Below are 13501 nucleotides of genomic sequence, written 5' to 3'. Positions count from 1 at the left end.
ATTACAGCATAGAAAGCGGGCACTTTGGCCCAACTTATTCATGCCTGCCAGTTTTTAAGCCATTAAGTTTGTGGAAATCTTCAGTCTTGGAACATATTGCTTGGGACATATAAGGCTGAGGGGTGATCTTATAGAGGTCTATAAAATAATGAAGGAGCGTAGATCAGCTAGATAGTCAACCTCTTTTCCCAAAGGTAAGGAAGTCTAAAACTAAAGGGCATAGGTTTAAGGTGAGAGGTAAGCAATACAAATGTCCAGAGGGGTGACTTTTTTCACATAGAAGGTGGTGAGTGTCTGGGACAAGCTGCCAGAGGTAGCAGTAGAGGCAGCTACATTTTTGTCTTTCAAAACGCATTATATGAGTAAGATGGCTATCAAGGGATATGGGCCAAATGCAGACAATTGGGACTAGCATAGTCGCTACAAAACAAAAAGGCAGCGTGGACAAGTTGGGCCGAAGGGCCTATTTCCATGCTTTAAACCTCTGACTCTATACTTTGGGATTTGCTTCAGATAGCAACATTTATTCTTTAATATTTCAAACTCTCAGACTAGAGAATTGTAGAAATTTTTAACCAGGTCTACAGATCAGCTACCATCTGGTGCTTTTTCTAATTAACTTCAATATACACCTTCCAGTTACTGAATCTTCCACTTCCTCATTTTCTTAAAATCAATACCTTTCATGATTTTAAACACCTCAATTAAAGAATCGCTGCTCCAAGGAGAACAACCTCGTTTATTCAAACTCTCCACATTTAACTGCAATTCCACAACGCTGGTATGAACATAAACCTTCCAAGAATATACTTGCAGATTGTAAAAGTTTTTAGAAGACAGTAGTTAAAGTAAATACTGTCCCTTAGAAGCAGGGACAGAAAAGTTAAAGTTAATTTATTAGTTACAGGTAGGCTTACATTAACACTGCAACAAAGCTGTGAAAATACCCTAGTCGCCACAATCTGGCACCTGTTCGGGTAACCTGAGGGAGAATTTAGAATAGCCAATTCACCTAACCAGCACATCCTTTTACTACGGGAGGAAACGCACACAGACAGAGAACATGCAAACTTCACACAGACAGTGATCCAAGCCAGGAATCAAATCTGGGTCCCTGGCACTGTGAGGCAGCAGTGCCAATTATTCTGCCACCATGCAAGAAATCATGGAGAATGAGGATATGGCAGAGACATTGAACTGACATCTTGCATATTCTACAGTGAAGACGGGCACAAGTTCAATCAAGTAAGTCAGTCACGATGGCGCAGTGGTTAGCACTGCTGTCTCACAGCATCAGGGACCTGGATTCGATTCCCAGCTTGGATCATGTGTGGAGTCTGCACATTCTCCTGTAGCTGCTTGGGTTTCGTCCAGGTGCTCCAGACTCTTTCCACAGTCCAAAGATGGGCTGGTTGGGTGCATTGGCCATTCTAAATTCTCCCTTAGGTCACCCAAAAGGTGCCAGAATGTGGTAACTAGGGGATTTTCACAGTAACTTCATTGCAGTGTTAATGTACACTTACTTGCAACACTAATAAATTATTAAAATAGAGGGCAGCCCATGGGCTCATAAGAGTGAGGCAATTAATGTAATTAATATCAAAAAAGTACTGGAGAAACTTAAGGGACTAAAATCCAATCACTACTCAGGACCTGATAGGATTCAAAAAGAACTAGTAGATGCACTGGCGATAATTTTCCAAAATTCCATTGGTTCTGGAAAAGTCCCAGAAGACTGGAAGTTGGTAAATGTAATACTTCTATTCAAGCAAGGAGGGAGGGAGAAAACAAAGATCCATAAGCCAAGTAGCTTGACAGTTATTGGAGAAGTGTTGGAAATTGCCAATGGTACACTTAGTCAAGCAGAGAATGATTAGAACAAGTCAACATGATTTTTGACAATGTAACTAGTCGGCTAAAGGGGAGCCAGTAGATGGAGTACGCTCAGATTTCCAAAAGGTATTTGCTAAGGTGCCACATAAAAAGATTAATAAATAAGATGAGCTCAAAATGTTGGGGAGGTATATTGGCACAGAGAGGATTGGTTAACAAACAGGAAGCAAACAGGTGGCACAAATAGGCATTTTCAAATTGTCAGGCTATGGCTAGTGGTGTACTGCTGGGATCTCAGTTATTTACAATCTATATTAACGATTTAGATAAAGAGACAGAACATAGAGTAATGCTTCTGAGTTTGCTGATGTTATCAAGCTAGGTGGGAACGTAAGCTACGAAGAGGGCACAAGGAGACTGCAAAAAAAGATACATTAAATGAGCGGACAACAAGGGAGGCAGATGGAAAATTCTCTTTGGTCATAAAAAGCAAGGCAAAGTAGAATATTTTGTAAAGGCATAAAACTTGTAAATGTTGATGCTCAGGAAGATTTTAGATACGCTTGCATAAGTGCAGAAAGTTAGCGTGCAGGTACAGCAAGCAATTAGCAAAATGGATGACAGGTTAGCTGCAAGTTCAAAGGGAATTGGATGCAATAATGAAGTTTATGCTACAACTGTATGAGTCTTTGGTGACCATACATGAAAGGCTATGAGCAATTTTGGTATCGATACTTAAGGAAGAATATACTTGCACTGAAGGCAATAGAGTGAAGCGTTCATTTGATAGGATTTCATTTTATTTATTATTGTCACAAATTTGTAAAAAGTGAACAGTATTGTTTCATGCTGTACAGACAGTGTCCCTGGGATGAGAGAACTGTTGTACAAGGAGTTGAGTAAACTGGGTCTATATTTTCTGGAGTCTAGAAAAATGAGAAGTGATCTCATTTAAAAAATTCACAATTATGAATGGGGCTTTACAAGAAGCGGCTTCCCCTGGCTAGGGAATCTAGTAAGAGGTCTGACAACACCAGGTTTAAGTCCAACCAATTTATTTGATAGTAAACTCACAGGCTCGAGGTTCCCCTCTTTGTCAGGTGAATGAAGAGTACTGGCCTCAGACAGAGCATATAAAGCACAGACAGTTTACAGATTACTGATTAGAATGCGAATCTTTACAACTAACCTGCTATTCAAGTATTAAAGTGGCCAACAATGTGAGTGGAAGGAGCACTGGGCACAGGTTAAAGAGATGTGTATTGTCTCCAGACGGTACAGCAAGTGAGGTTTTACAAACCCAGGCAAGTCATGGGGGTTACAGATAGTGCGACATGAACCCAAGATCCCTGTTGAGGCCATCCTCATGTGTGCGGAACTTGGTTATTGTCTCTGCTCAGCAACTCAGGAATCTAGAACATGGGGGCACAGTTTCAGTACAAGGGGCCAATCATGTGGAATTGAGACAAGGAGACATTTCATCACTAGAAGGTTTGTGAATCTTTGGAATTCTCTATCCAACGGTTGCAGATGTGCCATGAATTGGAAAAACCTTGAGAGAGCAACAATCTGTTATCAGGGAGGCTACGGGGGATAGCCAGGGAAGGAGACTGGGAGCCCAAGATCAGCCATGATCATACTGAGTGACACAGCAGACTCAACACGTCACAGGGCATTCTCCAGCAACTGGTGTTCCCACACTCTTATGTAAATGTGGTATTAAGAATTTATAAATATAGTAAGTTGACAGGATGATCACAGATGCTATTTTTTTAATAACTTATATGTTCTAGTGGCTGAAAACACTCAATATATTTGAATTGATTTATTGTCACATGTATTAGCATAGTGAAAGTGTTGTTTCTTGCACGCTATACAGATAAAGCATACTGTTCATACAGAAGGAAAAGGAGAGAGGGCAGAATTACAGTCATAGTTAGGGTGTAGAAAAAGATCGACTAAGTGCGAGATAAGTCCACTCAAAAGTCTGATGGCAGCAGGGAAGAAGCTGTTCTCGAGTCGGCTGGTACGTGTCTCAGACTTTTGTATCTTTTTTCTGACGGAAGAAGGTGGAACAGAGTATGTCAAGGGTGCGCAGGGTTTTTAATTATGCAGGCTCTTTTTCTGAGTCAGCAGGGAATATAGACATAGTCAGCGGTTGGGAGGCTAGTTTGCATGATGGACTGGGCTTCATTCATGACCCTTTGTAATTTCTTCCAGTCTTGGACAGAGCGGGAGGGAGCCATGCCACGCTGTGATGCAACCAGAAAGAATGCTTGCTCTGGTGCATCTGTAAAAGTTGGTCAGAGTCTTGGCAGACAAGTCAAATATCACTGAACCAGTGCAGACCCATAGGTTCAAATCTAGAACTGCCAGCATCAAGCTTCAGCAAGAGTCGGCAGAATCAGTGAGAGGATAAAAAAATTAAGAAATAGAACGTCAACTCAAAGTGTTAACTCTGTTTCTGTCCCCATAGATGCTGCCAGACCTGCTGAGTATTTTGCTTCTATTCATAAGCAATGAAACATTACAAGTCTGAACTTTGCTTAGATAATTTCTTCACGCTCATCAACCAACCTCCTCTTTCACAGCAGGTGTACACACAAAAGATAATTTAATCACTCACATTGCACAATATTGAAAAAAATCTAAATACACTGTCCTCATGGCATTATTAAACCCAATGCATGGAAAGAAAGCATTCTTTCTGGTTCTATCACAGCATGGCACGGCTCCTGCTCTGCCCAAGACCGCAAGACACTACAAAAGATCATGAATGTAGCCCAATCCATCACGCAAACCAGCCTCCTATCCACTGACAAATGGTCACCTGGACTTGAAACATCAGCTCTTTTCTCTCCTTACAGATGCAGCCAGACCCGCTGAGATTTTCCTGTATTTTCTCTTTTGGTTTCAGATTCCAGCATCTGCAGTAATTTACTTTCACCCCATCCACTGACTTTGTCTACATTTCCTGCTGCCTCGGGAAAAGCAGCCAGCATAATTAGGGACCCCACACACCCCAGACATATTCTCTTCCACCTTTTTCTGAAAGGAAGAAGATACAAGAGTCTGAGGAGACATACCAGCCGACTCAAGAACAGCTTCTTCCCTGCTGCCATCAGACTTTTGAATGAAACTATCTTGCACTAAGTTGATCTTTCTCGACACCCTTGCTAATGACTGTAAAACTACATTCTGCATTCTCTCCTTTCCTTCTCTGAACGGTATGCTTTGTTTCTATAGAGCGCAAGAAACAATACTTTGCACTGTATACTAATACACATGACAGTAATAAATCAAATCCCAATCACAAGGCACACGGTCAAACAAAAATATTTAATTTCACCAGCTTTTGTGCAAATTTTCGTCAAAATAAATAGTGAATTGTGTTGCTTGGATGAGTCTCGTGATTGACAGGTCTTGGCAGTGAGGTGGGAGGGGCATTAATATGGACTTTGGCCGCTGTAATCAGAGTCAAATCAGTCAGGTCTCAACAATAACAATTAACCACTTGTTCAGCTGTCAAGCTCTACAGATTCAAGTGGCCAGGAAAGCCCATTCCTGCACCAAAGACAGCTTCAGCAACAGCTATGAATCCAGTGTTGTAATGTTAAGAGGTGAAAAAAACCTTCATAAATTTTAAGTAAAGCGTCAAAAGTTTTGAGGAAGGTAGAATAAATAAAATATTTGTATCTTAAGCAAATACATTGGAGGAGCAAAGAGAAAATAATTCTCCAATATAAATTACTGAAATTAACAGATTTGGGGATGGGGCGGAGATATCAATAAAGCTGGTTTTGGAATACCGGTAACTTGGCAGAAACTAGTCCCATAGCCAATTGATGAATTATTTATCCGTAAAATGTAAAAGATGTTGACCGAATTGGAATTATTCAGAAATCAGGGCCACCTCCTTACCAGAACTTGCAACTATAGTTGCAACTGAAGCAGTTTCAATGTTGAGTGACTTTATTGTATAAAAAGGTGAGGGGCAAATCAGCATTGAAATTTAAACTACAGCAAAGCCACAGTTGTAAACTGCATCAGTTGAAGTAGGTACAAGTGAGGGCATTGACTGAATGGTTATTTGAGCATAGATAGTCAGCACAGATTGCTGACAAGAGTGGAGTAGAATTAGGAGATATATACCTATAATGTTTTACTGAATAAATCTATTCCAAGTGAAGACTGGCTGTATATTTTTCCCTTCAACAACCAGTTACACTGGTGCCTCACAAGGCTGTGTCCTTGGCCCTTTACTATTCTCCTTATACACACATGACCCTGTGGCCAATTCCCCTCCAACTCTATTTTCAAGTTTGTTGATGACACTAGCATAATGAGTCAGATCTCAAACAAGGAAGAGACGAAGTACAGGAAAGAGGTACAGAATCTGGTGCGATGACAATAATCTCTCTCTCAACTTCAGTAAAACGAAGAAGATAGTCTTCAACTTCAAGCAGCATAGTGGAGGACACATTTCTGTCAATATCAACAGGGATGAAGTGGAAATGGTTGAGACCTTGAAGTTTCTAGGTGTCTAGGTCACCGTGTCCTAGTCCCTTCCATGCTGACGCCATAGTTAAGAAAGCCACAAATGCCTCTACTGTCTTTAGATACTAAGAAAATTTGGCATGTCAGCTATGACTCTCACCAACTTTTACAGGTACACCATAAAAAGTATTCTTTCTGGTTGTATTACCAGCTTAACGAGTCGGATCTCAAACAATGATGAGACGGAGTATAGGAAAGAGGTAGCAATGACAATAACCTCTCTCACAATGTCAGTAAAACGGAGGAGATAGTCGATTTCAAGAAACATATAGATATGACTCCTACTCTGTCCAAGTCCGCAATTAATTACAAAGGGTCAAGAACGAAGCCCAGCCTATGATGCAAACCAGCAATTGACTGTCTACACTTCTCGCTGCCTTGGAAAAGCAGCCAGCATAATCAAGGACCGCATGCATTCTGGACGTACTCTCTTTCACCTTCTTCCGTCGGAAAAAGATACAAGTCTGAGATCACGAACCAACCAACTCAACAGCTTCTTCTTTGTTGCCATCAGACTTCTGAACGGACCTACCATGTACAAGCTTACTTTTTTCAACAACCTAGCTATGTCTGTAACATGACATTCGGAATCCTCTCCTTTCCTTCTCTATCAATCAACGGTATGCTTTGTCTGCACAGCGTGCAAAAAACAATGCTTTTCACTGTATACTAAAACATGTATCAATAAATCAAATCAAAAATCATCAAGCTGTAAGAATAACCATAGTAAATGCCATTTTGGGCTGGATCTGCAGGCCATGTTGGATATTTGATTGCTGCAGTGTAATTCAATGTTATTGCTTACATTAAATTCTATGTGGATGCTGAAGAGAACCAAATTGTTCAGTTTTGCTTTTTGATGAGGAATACAGTGGAGCTCAATGGTACGCAGCTAAGTTGCCCACTACAAACAAGCTTGAATCGTTTGATAACTGTTCAAAAATCAGATGCATCTCAACATTTGTACGTACCAAAGACTGTAATAAAGTTTCAAACTTAAATTCTGAAGACACCAAAATTCTGGATACAATTTTGAAAAACAACTACTTTTTAGGATGTTGATTACTGAAAAAGGGAAAGTGCTTAAGCAAAAAGGGCTTCAAAATCAAATGACCTATTTAATACAAACATTTCTTTGTCTCTCAAAAGATCTGCATGTCTTTATTTGTAACATATGACTGTTAGCAAATCTTCCTTTCAAATTCCAGTAAAATAAGTTGAAAGAATTCTACTCTGACCCTTCACAAACTGACTACTTTGAAAGCTGCTAAGACTAAGACTACTCCAGCTGTGAAGGTACTGTCCATCTGTGCAGGTTAGAAATCTGGAAACATGCAGAGCACTTGCACAGGTAGGCTATTATCACATACATCACTGCAGCAAATTAAGAGACAAGTGCATTTGTGGGGTCACACCTGCATTATGGTACAATGGAAAACATGAAAGCAAACTAACCAACCCTCAAGAGACACAAAAGCACGATATGCTGTGAGATAATAACAATTCTTTTCCAAAATAAAAGCACTGATTTAACCTTGGAAGCTGATAAAAACAAGGCATTATTTTGGAAGAATGAGTAAAATGTGATGGGAAGAAAATTAAAGGCTTCCATTTATTTCTTATATGTTGGGAAAATACAATTCACCTTTTAAACTCAATTTGAATCACTAAGCTTATCCACACACAATCCCGAGTGTAGAAAGAGGCTGCACCAACAATTCCACCCAGGCCCCAAGCCCTGTAACCACATGTATTTACCCTGCTAATGCCCCTGACACTAAGGGGCAATTTAGCATGGCCAATCAACCTAACCCACACATCTTTGGAGTGTGGGAGGAAACTCAAGCAGACACGGGGAGAACATGCAAACTCCACACAGACAGTGGTCCGAGGCCAGAATGGAACCTGGGTCCCTGGTGCTGTGAGAACTTGATTTTATAAGGCAATTTTTGTAGATTATAACAAAACAGTGAATGGGTATTATCTTTCTGCAGGGGTTTATTTTGTCAAAGACGAAAATCTCATTTCCAACAACTTAATCCAGATTGACTCAGTGTCAGAACTACATATTCGAGCTACGTTTCGTTATCATTACATACAAGCTGTGGGGATAATGACAAAAAGCATGTCTTCAAAATCCTGGAATTTTGGCAGGACAGGAGGAATGCCAGAACAACACACAATCTGACAGGAACAGATAAACAGAGCATCGTACACACAGAACAAAGAAAAGTTAAACAATGGTTGAAATAATGACTCATCATTTCTTTCAATGTGATGGAAAACAATTGTGATGTTGCTTTTCAAACATTACGCTGGCTAAAACAAGCAATACAAGAAAAGTGCTCGCTCTATCTAGTATTGTCCACCAAGGGGCGGGAAAAAAAAGACTGTCAAAATTTCAATCAAAATGGAGAAAAATAGCAGTCAGCTGCAGAGGTGAAATTGCTCCGATCAACAATTTTAACAAAAATAAAAGTTTGGGAAACATGAAATGGGAACTCAGTTGCAGAGGTGAAATTGTTAAGGTGAAAGTTACGAAGAGAGCTTGGGTAGGATTGGCTGTTTTCATTGGAGCAGGGAAGATTGAGGGACGACCTGATTGAGGTGTTCAAGATTATGAGGGGCATGTACAGGGTGGATTGGGAGCATCTGTTCCCCTTAGTTGAAGGCTCAGTCACGAAGGGACACAAGTTAAGAAAGTGAGGGGTGGGAGATTTCAGGAAAAACTGTTTTTACCCAGAGGAATTGACAGTCTGGAATGCGCTGCTTGGGAGGGTGGTGGAGGTGGGATGCCTCACATCCATTAAAAGGTACTTGGCACCCCATAATGTTCAAGGCTATGGGCCTAGTGCTAGTAAGTGGAATGACGTGGACAGGTCATAGAACCATAGAATCCCAACAGTGCTGAAAGAGGCCATTCAGCCCAACAAGTCTGCACCGACCACAATCCCACCCAGGCCTTATCACTGTATCCCTACATATTTACCCACTAATCCCTCTTAAGCTACACATCTCAGGACATTGAAAGGCAATTTAGCATAGTCAATCAACCTAACCCGCACATCTTTGTACTGTGGGAGGAAACTGGAGCACCCAGAGGAAACCTACGCAGACACAGGGAGAATGTACAAACTCCACAGAGACAGTGACCCAAGCCAGGAATCGAACCCAAGACCCTGGAGCTGTGAAACAGCAGTACTAACCACTGTGCTACCATGTCGCCCAGTATATCTGATTTCTATGTCAGGGCATTTCATGCTTCGGTGCAGATTCAACAGGCCAAAGGGCCTCTTCTGCACTGTAGTAATCTGTGATTCTGTGCTCCAATCAACAATTTTAACAAAATAAAGTTTGGGAAACAAAAAGAGAACTTGTCTCAACTTCTTGGATGAAGTAACTTTAGCCCCTTGATAACCGGAGGGAGCCAAAACAACAACTTTCTCTTTTGCTGGTTACTGAAATGTAACCAAATCACCTTTTTGGACTGCAGTCTATAAAAACAAGGAAGTTATTCTAGAAATATATATTGAATGCCAACAGAAGTAGGTATTCAATAACTGCAGAATGGACAAAGTTGGAACCACTGACAACAGATGGTCTTTGGAGCTATTTTTAATCAGAAAATTCCAAACAGCCAGTCTCAAACAATTTGCAGCTCTTCGAATTTAATGGCCAGGGTTTCCAAGGATCGTGAAATCTGGGATTTGTGCTGTGACGTGCCCCCATCTTTCCCTTGAGAACTGACCCTGGAAAAGTCACCGGAATCAGCGTCAGCAATCGTAACAGCAAATCTCAGAAGCAGCATGGTGAATGGCTCATGCCATCTGCATCAATTAAGCATGATCTGAGTCATAGAAATCAGATATACTGAGGTTTTACAATGCAGTAAAACAATGACACAGTGGTTAGCGCCGCTGCCTCACAGCGCTAGGGACCCAGGTTCAATTCCCGGCTTGGTTCACTGTTTGTGTGGAGTCTGCATGTTAAAGTTAATTTATTAGTCACAAGGAGGCTTACACGAACACTGCAATAAAATTACGGTACAAATCTCATCGACGCACTCGGCTGTCTGTTCGGGTACACTGAAGGAGAATTTATCATAGTCAACGCACCTAACCAGCATATCTTTCAGACTGAGAGGGGAAACCCACGCAGACATGGGGGGGAATGTGCAGACTCTGCACAGACAGTGGCCCAAGCCAGGAAACAAACTTGTGTCCCTGGCATCATGAGGCAGCAGAGCTAGCAATTGTGCCACCAAACACCACCTCCATATCTGAGTGGGCTTCCTCCCACAGTCCGAAATGTGCTGGGTTAGGTAGACTCCACAGATCCGATATCTTCAAACAAGTGCCAGAACGTGGCGACTAGGGGATTTTCACAGTAACTTCATTGCAGTGTTAACATAAGCCTACTTGTGACACTAATAAATACACTTTAAAATAATTACGTGCACCAACTTCAATACTAACTATGAACCTGCACTCAAGGGGTATTGCACAGCAGTTACAAAAGCCTCTTGCAAGTTTTTCCCAGCTGCTTAATAATATAAAAGAACACCAATTTTATAACTTGCATGGTTCTAACAGGGCATTACAAAAAAAGAACATTTTACTGCCTGCCATCCTCACAAGTATCCAAGTCCTACATAAGTAGTCACCCAAATTCTATGAATACACAGTTTTTTTAGGGGCAGCCTAGTGGCATAGTGGTTAGCACTGCTCCTTCACAGTGCCAGAGATCCAGGTTGGATTCCTAGTTCGGGTCACTGTCTCTGTGGAGTCTGCACATTCTTTCCATGTCTCCGTGACTTTCCTCCCACACTCCAAAGACATGCAGGTTAGGTCCATTGGCCATGGTAAATTTCCCTTTAGTGTTAGGGGGATTAGTAGAGCAAGTATGTGGGGTTATGGGGGTAAGGTCTGGGCAGGATTGCTGTCGGTACAGGCCCGATGGGCTGAGTGACCTCCTCCTGCACTGTAGTGATTCTATTTGGATGTTGGCTAACAAATGGTGTTCTGAGGTTTTAGATGTAGTCAAGTTTATACATAGTCTAATTATGCAGTATTCAGCTAAAATTAAATAATTCCCCTGTTTTGACATAAAAGGCACAATATAAAAACAGAATTTTAAAGGGCCTTCATTCATAATAGCTTTAGCAATAGGGAAACCCAGCCCCAACTTGGGAGCAAAATAAAGTACAAGACTGTCAATGCACTGGATGGCAGCACATATACCTCCTAATTGCAAAACATTAGCCTCCCCAACAAAACAAATACCCAATGACATTATCAGAATTAGCCAAGAAAAAAGCCTCTTTCTGTGCTGCAAAATTCCACAGATCCAGTATCTTCAGCAATGTACGAAAACAAGCCAGAAATTGAAAGCAGGACCTCCAATCTTGGAACACCTCTTTTGCATATGTAGAATTTTGCAGAATGGAAGATGCAGGGAGGCAAATGCATGCTGCACAAATGTATAGGCTTCCACCCCAAGCTGATCTGCTGGGTTCATTTACTCTACGTGTACATCTGCCCAGACCCAGATATTTCTTGGCTGTCATACAGGAATAGATTTGCAATGTCATGCAAAGCATAATAAAAAGATCCAGCCTTAGGTTTCCAACGTTGATGAATCTGTAGCTTTACACATTTAAAACATCCCATTTTTACAAACAATCTCAGCCCCACGGTACTGAAGCAACAATTTAGTGTCACACAAAGCTCTTCACATTGAAAGGAAGAGATGTTCAAAGACTGAACATGACAGAGGCAACATAATGTAAAAGACTCTTCAACTGAAAATACCATATAGGGGTTTGTGTGTGAAAGGAGCTAGGTAACATTTGCCTGGAACAATCGAATGAAAATTCATCAAAGAAAGATACATTCTGAAAAAAAACGTTTTATTTGGAATAATCTGCATTAAAACTAAAGACAAAAAGAATATTTCTGAGCTAATAGATTCAGCCAAACCCTCACTCCCCTCAAGAGCTTTTCATAAGGAGGATGAATTAAAAATCGACATGGAGAAATCTCTAGCAGTAATTGTTCCTTTTTTTTGGAGCTGGCAGATTGTAAAAGTGGATATTGGTGGTAAAGCAGGACCAGAGACCAAAGGGATATAAAAAGAGTTGAAAATGCTGAGATGAGGGGTAATTCAGCGGTCCATAGCTGCTGACAGTCAGTCACCTTCCAACGCAGTCAGAGCACTGCAGGGGGAGCAGGCCGCCCCTCCTGTCAGCGCCACTACCCCACTCCACATATACACACACACCCCGTGTCCAAAGACAAAAGGTGCCTCCATTGCAATCCCTTACCGACCTCCCCTAGCCCCCTCATCCCTGTCACCTCACATACTCACAGCCTCCCCGCTCCGCCGCTGCCGCTTCCCGCCCCGCCGGCATCGCACGGGTTAATGGAGCCCTGTTGACCAGCTCCACATCCGGGCACCTTACGAGGACAACCGGAAGGAAATGCGTCAGCGCGCACGGCTTCAAAGCCCCGCCCCCTCTCCTGACCCCGCCCACGATAACCCCTCCCTTGCTCTCCGTCTTTGATCCCGCCTCCTCCTCTGTCCCTGCCCACTAACTCTCTGTTCCCGCCCCCCTCCCCTCCGCGTCCGGCCCACGCTGGACGATCCCCGCACCTGTTAGCCCCGCCTCCTCCCCTTTACTCTCTCTAACTTCGCCCCGCCCTTTCCTCTAACCTCGCCCCCCACCCCGCTCCCTTGGATAACTCCACCCCTCGTATAGCTCCGCCCCTTCGCCTTTTACCCCGCCCCCTACTGCCTTGCGTCCTCTCTCGAACATCTCCGCCTCCCCGCCCCGTCCCTCCGCTCCCCGCCCCTCTCCCCGCCCATCCGTCGCCCCGCCCCTCCCTCGGCCCGCCCCGCCCTTGCCCCTCCACAGCCCGTTGCTGGGTAAAGCAGGCTGGGCATTGCGCCTGCGCGGGGCCCGAGCGAGCGGGCCGTTGGTGGGGGCGGGGCTTTTTGGTTTGAAAGCCGCGCTCGAGCCCGCTGCGCAGGAGAAGTGGTGCAGCGGGATTTGCTGTTTGGGGGGGCGCAGGCGCGGCTTTGGGTGCCACGCGCGAGAAGGACTGGTGTTGAG

The 13501-nt window shown here is 42.8% G+C and overlaps 1 protein-coding gene across 6 annotated transcripts in view; it reads right to left on the bottom strand.

The window, feature by feature from the left end:
• The window catches only part of herc1 (HECT and RLD domain containing E3 ubiquitin protein ligase family member 1), a 234496-nt gene extending 221656 nt beyond the window's left edge, over positions 1 to 12840 (bottom strand). For all 6 annotated transcript variants that reach the window (XM_080216228.1, XM_080216235.1, XM_080216232.1 and 3 more), the window contains exon 1: positions 12757 to 12840. The gene's annotated coding sequence lies outside the window, so the exon portion shown is untranslated. The remainder of the gene's footprint in view (positions 1 to 12756) is intronic.
• Between the last annotated feature and the right edge of the window lie 661 nt (positions 12841 to 13501).

Source organism: Carcharhinus amblyrhynchos, chromosome 32, assembly GCF_965287045.1.
Source record: "Carcharhinus amblyrhynchos chromosome 32, sCarAmb.v2.hapA, whole genome shotgun sequence".
Lineage (NCBI taxonomy): Eukaryota > Metazoa > Chordata > Chondrichthyes > Carcharhiniformes > Carcharhinidae > Carcharhinus > Carcharhinus amblyrhynchos.
Note: the sequence above shows the minus strand (reverse complement) of the source record. Positions and strands in the feature narration are given on the sequence as shown.